Below are 11151 nucleotides of genomic sequence, written 5' to 3' on the forward strand. Positions count from 1 at the left end.
TGCTGTGTACAAATAGATATTCTTGGTGGCAACACTTACTTGCCTCCAGCTCTTAGTTTCTATATTCTAGAGTCCCTGTGTCTGTATTCTACCTACCTACTGGGCTTTCTTTGACCCACCGCCTCAGGTGGACATCCTGCCGCCTGCTGTTCTCCTGGACTACCTACCACCTGTTGTTTGCTCACTGCTTTGGCTATCAGCTACTGCCTAGAGGGTGAGGGCGGTAGTTCCTCCCACCAAGCACCCAACCCCAGTTCCCACTCAGCCCACTGTAAATCTTGGCCTTCCTGGTCCTGCTGTAGCTCACCGCCCTGCCTTTCCCTGACCTCACGGTGCTGGGTTTATGACCTATTACACCTGGATTATTTTTTAACCAGATAAAAAACAGTGTAATAATATATATATGTATAACTATAACATGTATATAGTTTTTGTCTGGTTAAAAAATAAGTGTAATAAACATATTCACAAATTCCTAGTATCTGTTCTGAAAAATATATATATATACCAAATATACATTCAGAAATGAAAGACCACTATCTAATTATACTTATTATTCCTAAACGCAGATTGCACTCAAAAATTCTTTTCAGGCTACTAGTCCAGAATTCCCAGTATGTGGAGCTGAGTATGATTACCTCGTAAATGACTATTCAAAGGAAGGCAAGGTGCCGGGGTAAAGATTCAAGCTGAGATAACCGGGGAGATAAAATCCCAGATCAGGAGTGCAGAGGCATTAACAGCCATGCTATACCTACTGTATACGGCCTACTTGGTCATCCAGTTGTATTCCTAGGTGTGGTGTGGTGTCACCAATGTGACCAGGCATACTAGTTTATCCACCAGATATGTTGGGGGTGCCTATCCCTGTGCTGGACTTGTGGTTCCAGAGGACAGGCTCTGTCTTACTCTCACTTCGTTTTATCTAGCGTGCTACCTGGCCCACCAGTAGGTAGTCAGTAAATATTTATTGAATGGATGACTGTATTTACTAACCATCATGGTAGGCTCCTGTCCTCCAAAAGCTTAAAAATATCTACTAGTAAAAATAAGACATGTACATAATTCTGACATTTAATGTTTGTTTCTGAGCCAGGAGTTATTGACTTTAACATAGTTGATACTTTATTTCATTCCATACTGAAAGTGTGCCCTCACTCATTTCTTTTTATTTCTATCAACCAAGACAGAGTTGGGGTTGTTTTGTTTTTCAGTGTTTTTGAGGATTAATAATAAAGCACTTTTTTTGATGGAATGGGAGTCTACTAACATGCTGTACATGATAACAACAGAACTGTCATTGACTTTAAATTCTAACAACTTGTTTTCAATAAATAGTGTTTGAGGTTCTTTTTTTTTTTTTTTTTTTTTTTTTTGTTTTTTGTTTTTTGTTTTTTGTTTTTTTTTTTTGTGTTTGAGGTTCTGTTTGCTCTTTAAAACGACTTTCTCAATTCTTTCATGGAGATACCTGATCATATATTTAACCAGTAACCAATACTTGTCAGTGTTTCCTTTAAAATGTGATTATTTTCCATTTAGTTTGCTACACACCTTGAAGCCTGTCTTCCAATACACTGGAATTATACCAGCTCTCCTCCCAGTTGGTCATTCCCTCTTTCAACTAATCTTGCCCAGAGTTTTTCCATATTCCTCTTGTGAAACACCAGTCACATCAAGTCTGGAAACCACTGCTATATGGCAACATTCTGCTAGACTGGTCTCCCTACTTTCTGAAGAATGGGCCATATTCATTCTTTTTTTGATGCCATTCTCTTGCCTATAATGCCCAAGTACCACCTCTTCCAAGAAGTCATCTTTGCTCTGTCCTAAACTCCTTAAGCTTTTCTCTCTATTGACTTTTTTGCATAGCTTAGCTGTTCCTGTGTCTTTTTTCCAAACAAGATTTCATACCTTTATTCACTTACACATGAATAGGGGCTTCTCAGCCTCCCAGCCTAGGAAAGGATAGTTTAGGGGTTATCAAAGTACACAAGGTATCAAAAGAGCAGTCCCCAGCTGCTGGGGCCTACCAGTTATTGAATCCTTGCCCTTGTGAATCCATTGTTTTCAAGGCTCAGCTGGAGGCGGGAGGTAGTCACTAACTCCCTGATGCACCTGCTATGCTGCTGTGTCCTCCCTCCTGTCCTTCCATAGTTACCACTGTTGCTTTAGTCACTGTGCTGAGCACCAGGGTTGCTAGATTGCACAACTCCAGGGGGGTGCCATTCATGTCCTGCGTGGTGTGAAGAGTGCTCCCTGGAATTGTGTATTGCAACATCTGCCCAAGGTCCTACCGAACACCAGGAAAGTGCTACTCAATTGCAGGCAGGGAGCCTAGTCCCTGGCTTGTTTAAAGAACCAGCCTTTTTTATTGTTTAACATTATATACACTTCAGGGCATTTGGCAAGATATATTTAAGTGTTTGTTAATTCTGTATTATAAAATATGAATGCATATAAGTAAAGAGATTATAAGAAAATAGAGACAAAATGTTGGCAGTATTCTGTGGTGGCCTAATAGATGGCCATTATTTTCTTAATAAGCTCTATCTGCCCACAATGGATATTAATTTTATAATCAGAAAGGTAGATATTGCTTAAAAGAACTAATTGATAAAAAGATTGGGGAGAAAAATGAAATTGGCAAGATGCGTATTTGTCAGAATGAAGTCAGTTAGAATCCCATATAAGATGTGTAAAGTTTTCATTTATTTGAGCGATGTGAATGTTTTTCTTAGTAACAAAAGTTATTCTGTTGTTATACTTGCAATAATGCATCATAACAATCAGATTTCAACTATATTACATAGCATATTTAATCATAATTAAGATATACTATTGATTACAAGATGCATTATTTTATGTACAACTAAGGAAGAAAAAAGACTGCCAATTAAACTATGACACATTATTGATTGTAAGACATCCCAATTTCAGAGAGATTAAAATGTCAAAAAATGTGCACCTGGGTGAGAATTGATGAAATACAGTGTGTTTTAATGCATCTAGAAGGTGAAAATGCCATGTAGGTCAATAGTTTGAAATGTTGAGTTTCTAGGTTTTTGATATATAATCTTATTATTATGCACGATTCCTGAATAGCCATACTATGAATGTTACCACAAAAGCAGAGGCAGTGCAGTTCAACTGCACATAAATACATAAAACAAGCAAAAGTGAATAAGTTATGATTCAGTCACATAAAGTTTAGAAGAAATACTAGCATTAAGTCATGTGCTTGGATTATATTACAAATAAAAAATTAACTTTCTGACAGCTGCTTATACTGAAAGTGTGTGATGACAAGAAAAATTGAATTTTAAATGTTTTAAAAAACACACAAGTTTATCTTTGGAGAAGTCAAACTGAACAATCAGAACAATCTCAGCAGCGCGCTAGAATGACTTTCCATCTATGCCGGAAGCTGAACAATAGTGCTTGTTGCTTATGGGGCCATCAGGAAAAGCCAGCTGTGGATTTCTTTCTAGTACAATTAATTGTTTCCGCTGTATATAAAATCGAAAGAATTGGGTGCTTTAGTGCGGAAAAAGGATATCCTGCTACACTGCTCCCATTTCCTCACAGAGGCTATTACAGACCCTTTCACCATTAATTCGCATGCACTGGATTATCCTGTGATGAAAGACCAAAAAGCCTTTTCATTTTTATAGTCTCTTATCTCCTATTTATTTGACACCTCTCTGGAGATACCTGCTCTTCTCCCAAGACTGGCTAATTGCTAGGATGTCAGAGGTGGCTAATGACTGGCTTCCTTTTCAGAGACTAATTGTGAGCCCATCTCTATACTTTGTCTTGGGGTGGCCTTTGTCATTGCTGAGAAATATTCTGGGTCCCATCATTGTTTGAAAGGACAGATGCTGTATTTTCAATGCCAACTTTCAATCCCTGCCCACAGTACACTTTGAGACCAGCAAGTGACTCTTACATAAATCCTTTGTGTAGACCTGCACTGGACAGGGCAATAGCCACTTGCCGTGTGTGACTATGTAAATTCTAAATTAGTTAAAAGTAAATTAAAGTTACAATTCAGTTTCTCGGTCTAGCCACATTAAGTGCTCAATAGCCATATGAAATTAGGGGCTTCCATGTTGGGACAGGGCAGATATAGGACATTTCTATCTCCATTGAAAGTTCAGTTAGACGGTACACGCATAGATCTGCTTGCTCAGCTCAGACCTTAAGAAATGGTATCTGAAACCATTGCTGTTCTCACTATTCAAAATAAGTGGTAGAAAGACTCTGTATCAGGGATCTTTTCTGTAGTTTGTTACTAGGGATGTATCTCTAAACATGTAGAGCACCAGAAATAAGAGTTGCTGTTCAATGGATATAAAGTTTCAGTTTATACGAAGTGTTCTTACCACAATTTAGAAAAAAAATACATTTTTTACAAATGGTAGAAAATTGGCCAAAATGCTAAACAGTGGTTGTCTCCCAGTAGTGAGACTGTGATCACTTTTTTCTTCTTTCTACTTGTATGTGTTTTTCAGATTTAATAAGTGCATACTTTCTTAATTAGTAAAAATTAAAGATATCTAAACCCATTTATTTCTTTTATTGCCAGTTTTCAACTAAGGTGGTTTCATCCAGTCCCTGTCTCTAAGACAGGAAGTAGTCATTTTGAGCTACTGTTTCTTCAAAAATTACTCTCAGGCAGCATCTTTTAGTTGAGAGATCTGTATTCCCTCTATCCTGACGTGAGCGGCATCAGAAACTTGTGTTTGGGCTACGCAAGAGCCCTGCTAAGTAGAATCAGAGAACATCCTTCTGGAAGAGATGGCTCATGACTGCTAGCAATCCTCTCCACCCAGGCATTTGCTGGGCATTTTGCCAGGCTCCATGCATTTCTAGACTATAGTCCAGAGTCTTGCAGTCAAGGCCCAGCAGATTAAGGAAGTTTGTAGATTGAAGAGGGCTCTAGTTTTACCACTGAAAAGAGAACCATAAAAAGTCCTCCTTTCCCAAAAGTTCTGACATGACCATACAGGTTTAATTAGGAATAGCAAGCTGTTTACAGCAAAGTATAAACTGTGTAAAGCAGACCTCAGTGGACACTCCCAAAGGATGTCCCGTGAACCTTTGCTTCTCTGAGTCCAGATTCAGCAGATCTGGCTTGGTGAGGTAGGGTGCTGCAACGCCAGCCCGGGGAGTACCCCAGAAATCCCTTTCCAGAACTTTCCATTACCAAAAGAGATGGCTAGAGAGCTCAGGGAAAGCCTCTCTTTTTCTTTCCTTTCTTCTTTGAAACTTGAAGCCAGTCCCACTGTTTTCTTGAGTACTTTAGCACCCATCCACTAGAGAGACTCTTGAGAAACATGATGCGGTGAGAACACAGACTTTGGAGTCAGAATCCTGGCTGTATTTCCTAGCTTGTGACCTTGGGCAAAGTTTGTCAACCTCTCAGAATCCCAGTTTCTTCCTTTCTAAAATGGGGATAATACCAATCTAGTGGGACAGATGTGAGAATTAACTGAGATAGCATATGCAAAGCGGTTGGCACAGAGTCAGTACTCAATTCAATTTAGTTACTTTTCCTTTTCCTTCTAGAAAGTGATTGGTCCATTAGTATTTATGTTGAAGGGGAGAGAAAACAAACTGTAAAATTCTTAATGAACCTCACTTCAGATACAGCCCAGTGCAGTTCAGTAATTAACGTGTGAGTTCTGCTTCGGCTTGGGCTGGGCTCCAGTCCTTCATTCCAGCCTGGGCTCTGGAATTCCCCTCTCTGGAAAACCTTGGCTGCCCACTCCCAGGCTGGGTTAGTGGCCCTCCTCAGCAATCCCACAGCACACACCTGGCCTTCTGCTCTTCAAGCTGGGGCACCCAACACTGAGCATGGAGCACATAACATTATACAACATCTTCTCCAGGGCATCAGCTTGTTGTTTGTTGCTGTTGTTTTTAATAACTTAAAGTGCATGATTTTTTTTAGCTAAAACATTAGATTGTAAAAGAAATTTCACAATTGCAGAGGGTCCCTAGAGGACATGTGTTTGCTGTCCTTTGCTTCTAGATCTGCTTTGTAGAAAAGCTGGAGAAGCATTTATTGCCATATGATAGTGAAATTCTGCGGTCACTTATCTATTTCCTCCCCTAGACTATGAGCTCTGTGAGGCAGGGGTTGTGCCTCACTTGCATCTGAATTCGCAGTACAGTACTTAGCTACTTAGCATGAGGCCTGGCTCAAAGGAAAGCCTCAGTGAATGTTTGTGGAACTGAACTCAACTCTTTCTCCTGGTACTTCTGGTGAATACAGTATTTCCACCCAGGACAGGAAACATTTGACTGACAAGATGTCACATTGCGTGCCTAGTGGAGAGAGGTATTTTGGGGAGAGGTATTTAACATATCTGAACCTCGGCTTCTCTACCTGGGAGGGTTGTGAAGATTCGATGAGAAATGATACATAAAGTGCCAAGCACATAAGCATAGAAGGTACACCCACACACACAAAAAGCTTATTTCCTTTCCTCCAAAGTCACATTCTGGTTATTAACCTGCAAGCTATGAGATGATTCTGGTCATTTTAATCATTCCAAGCAACTCAAAAAGGACCTGGTACCCATGGCTTAGGTCTGAGCCACTGCCCCGGGCTTCTGTAACACCCCTGTTCTTCCTCCTAAACTCCCAACTTAATATTAACCATGCTCTCAGTCTGGGTTTTCTTCACATTAAACCTGGGTTTATAAGACAGGGATAATTCAACTAGACGGTGGAGAAAGGTAAGCACCTGTTAGGAGGCAGGAGCCTCAGAGCCATTTCAAGCCTCGCCTCACTCAGTAATGTGATTTACCCTCCCAACCCCAGGGCATGGCTTGGCCCTGGTTCTGGGACAGCCCTGGATGAATGTTACCAATTCGTAACATACAGCATGAACCAGGGAATCAGGAACCCCCAGTGGCTATGTCCTTCATTCTGTTGGCCTGGGTCTAAAGTAGCTTTACCAGCAAACCAATGAAGCTTAAACTTCAAGGCTCTTCCCTCACTTTCAAAGGCGCCTGTGGGTGCTAAGAGTTGCTGGAATATTCTAGGTTGAGAGGGGAAGCTTGGTTGCAATCAGGGAGCATTCCTATGTAAGTTTCTCTGATAACTTACCTAAAGAAATTTCCGAAGAAAGAGACCTAGAGTTCCGTGACTTCATTCATTTGTTGTGATTTTTTTTCTCATTCTAAATGAATACTCAGTTTGGTATTTGCAATTACTGTATATATTCTTCTTAAAGATGGCCCCACAATTCCTGGATCCCAGGCTGAATCAGGCCCTTCTCCAATCTCTGCCTACTTCTCTCCAATGTCTCCCACTAAAAAGTCACAAGTATAATGGGAGGGGACTCCTCTGTGGGGGGTCTCTGTAGAGGGGACCACATGCAAGATAAAATCACCATTGCTACTTGCATTTCTGCTTCTAGCCCAGGCACACGTTGGATGCCTTGCACCAATTCTTCTACAAATGCTAGGACCCTCTGGCATTCCTAAGGGCTTCCCACTAGAAGGAAAAAAAACAATTTTGAAATAGTCTCTTTATACCTACTTTTATGCATCAAGTAGACTTTGAACTAGAGTTAGATAAAGGGAATAACTGATTTGCAAATAGAAATGTAGTCTGTTAAGTATTTACTTAATAAAATACTTTGGGTTTTAGATAGAATTTGTGTGTGGAAAGAAAGGCACTCTGTTCTCAGCTAAGCAATAACAATGATGGTGTTCTTTTGTCATTTCATTTCTAAATCTCTCCAATCTAATACCTAAGTGTAGATGGAAAAAACCAAAAAGCATAATCCAGTGTGTGCATACACTGCTCTGGAAAAGAAATCAGAGTTTTTCACAGTTTGGCTAATACATAAACGTGCTCCAAATAGTTATTCCTCATAGCTGCTGCTTGTATAAGAGGGTGGGAAAGACAGGCAGGTGAACAGACAGTGTTGAAATAATGTAAAAATGCAGAAGTGTTGTGGAAATGCCAAGGAGGGAACGCTGCCCCACAGGGTGGCCAGGACGATGGTGTGTCCTGAGAGGGTGGAACACGGCAATTGAGAGGTGAGGCTGGAGCTGTGGCTGGGGCCGATCGGTAGGTGTCCTGAATGCAGATCAGTTTGTGCTCTACGGAGAGATAGTGGGAAGCCATTTGTGAGTGTTGTCCAGGATCATTTATTTTACCAGATTTATTTTCAGAGAGATCTCGAACAGGAGATGGATTAGGGGGTGGGCAGAGAGCAAAATGGAGACTAGGAGATCAGTTAGGAAGCTGGCGAGATAACCCAGAGGGAGATGTTGGAAGACAGGAGTCCTGAGGATGGACAGGAGAAAACAGATTCGAGGCAGGTTCAGGAAGTAAATTTGGCCGCCTGCGGTAATTATTGGTTGTCAGAGAGTGTGAGAGAAGAAAGACACTAGGAGGGCCCGGATCTCTAGCTTCAGTGGCTGAGTGGTGCCTGCAATTCACTGAAAGAAAGAACACAGGAGGAGAAGCAGGGTGGCTGGGAGGGTGAAGAGCTCAGCCGGTGGCAGCTCCGGAATCGCAACGAGAAAGCGTGCGGGGCAGTAGGACTGTGGGTTTGTCTGGAACTCTGTTTGCAGTAACAAGCAGTCTGCGTTTCCTTAGAGTGTATGTTTAGACAGGACAGCGTGGGTAAAATGGGTGGCAGATTATGGGAGCTTCCCCCATCCTGAATTCAGCATTGCACATCGTATTAGTTGAGGTTCTTTTGTTTGCAAGTGAGAGAAAGCCAGTTTAAACAAGCTCAAGGAAAAAGGGGAGAGTTAGCAAACCAGGGAAAAGATAGGCCTGGGGCCTCAGGAATGAATAGATCCAGGAGCCCTCATGTCGCAGAACACACTCTCTGTCTCATTTTGAATCTGCTTCTCCATGTCTGTTGGCTTCATTTTCTCCTGGGGCAGACAGACTTTCTTCACACGGGAGGGAAACAGGGGCCTGTTGGACTTTCTTCCAGCTCAGCTACTGGTGAGAGTAGAGACTCTCTTTCTCCAACCTCCAGTTTTAACATAATCTCAGGGGAGGATTCTGAGTGTTCTGGCTTGGTTCACAAACCCACTACTTGAACCAATCGCTGTGCCTAACGGGGCAGGGTCTGGACCAGAAGAAAGGATAGACAAACACGCAGACGGCCATTCCTCCAACCTGTGAAACAGGTGGGCTTGGATGGCTGCGGAGCGTCCAGGTGAGGCCGTGGAGCATGACCTGGACTTGTGAGCCTGAGGCTCAAAGGACAGCTGAAGACTTCTGTCTGACGGCTCAGAAAGTAGCTGATGGCTTTGACAAAATTAAGGATTGATGCAGGATGGATTCCACAAGCTCAGTGAGTAGATTAACCAATGGTAATTGGTATAGTTTGGATATTTGTCCCCTCCAAATCTCATGTTGAAATTTGATCCTCAGTGTTGGAAGTGGGGCCTGGTAGGAGGCATTGGGTCATGGGGACAGTCCCTTATGAATGGCTTGATGCCATTTTGTTGAAAAGGGCCTGGCACCTCCTCTTCTCTTTCTTGCTGCCTCTCTCACTGTGACACACCTGCTCCCCCTTTGCCTTCTGCCATGAGCGGAAGCTCCCTGAAGCCCTCACCAGAAGCAGATGCTGGTGCCATGTTTGTTGTACAGCCTGCAGGACTGTGAGCCAAATAAACCTCTTTTTTTGATAAATTACCAAGCCTCAGGTATTCCTTTATAGCAGCACATAAAGGACTAATACAATCATTATTCTCAGAGAACCCCCATATGTATTTTATAGGGGTTTAACTAGGATCAGACAGTGAAGTTCATAGTTACAAAGTAAATTGTTTTTAAAAGAAAGCAAATCTCAGAACAGCATGTATAGTATGATTGCAATACAATAAAGCAGTGTGTGCCACCTGTGTAGGTGTGTATGCAAGCCTAGGTCGCTGTGTCCCAGACATCAGAAAACGAAACTGTGCCATATCCACATAGGACTGATGTTTCCCAGACTGAGGACAACCGCATACAACCTTGACTATTTTGCCATATTCATACAGAACTGCTTGATAGGCGGCTTTGAACATTTTTTTCCAGTGAAAAGTCTTATAGGAAAAATAAAATTTATTCTAAAGAAAGCCAGGTTTTTTTATCTCTACTTGTAGTCAACGATTTATTTCCTCTCTTTGCCATTGGCAGGCATTTGAAAGCCTTCTGCGGCATCTTAGCACCGCCTCTCCGCCACCTCCCTCCTCCCCTCCCCTCTGCTCGCCTGCCCCGTGCCTTCACTGGGCCAAGATCGTTCCCTTAAAGCCGTTACGTTTATTTTTCCCTCTGTCTGGAACACTCTGCCTCACGCTAGGACATAGTGTTTTTCCTTCTTATCAGTCAGACTCAGCTCAAATGTCACCTCCTCAGAAAGACAGAGGGTTCTCTGACCACACCAGCATGTCACTCTGTTTCATTTTCCCAGAGCGCTCATGATCTCAAATTCTATTGATTATTATGTATTACTTGTTTCTTGCCTGTCCCTTCCTTCAAAGCGTCAGCTGTACAAAAGCAGGCACCTTGTCTGTGGTGTCATCGTCCATACCCACAGCAGAGCCTAGCCATTCAGGGAATGTTTGTGCCGTGAAAAAGTACACAGCCCAATTTGTCCAAATGGTTTAAGTATGTGAATGGAACCTTGACAAGGATGATTTGACATTGCGATGGCCCTGGGAAAGCCAGAGCTCAGGAAAGCCTAAACCAATTCATTAGACAGTGTTTCCCAGTTGGAGCTCTGTACTCTGTGCTCACATAAGTTAAACAGGTTTCTTTACTGAGGGACCGAGTACCCACCCAGCTCACTCCTGTGTATTGGGGGTCTCTAGGGTGATCAGCATATGCAGCTATTTCTCAAACTTATTCGATCCAGAACCCATTCTTTATGCCGTGTCTGTCATTCATCAGTCTAAGTTCAGCTTGATGCCACTGTTACCCTGTAGGGCAGCTTTTTTTTTTTTTGAGACAGAGTCTTCCTGCATTGCCCCAGCTAGAGTGCCATGGTGTCACCATAGCTCACAGCAACCTCAAACTCCTGGGCTCAAGTGATCCTCCTTCCTCAGCCTCCTGAGTAGCTGGGACTATAGGCATGCACCACTACGCCTGGCTAATTTTTCTATTTTTAGTAGAGATGGGGTC

The sequence above is a fragment of the Lemur catta genome, chromosome 14, assembly GCF_020740605.2.
Source record: "Lemur catta isolate mLemCat1 chromosome 14, mLemCat1.pri, whole genome shotgun sequence".
NCBI lineage: Eukaryota > Metazoa > Chordata > Mammalia > Primates > Lemuridae > Lemur > Lemur catta.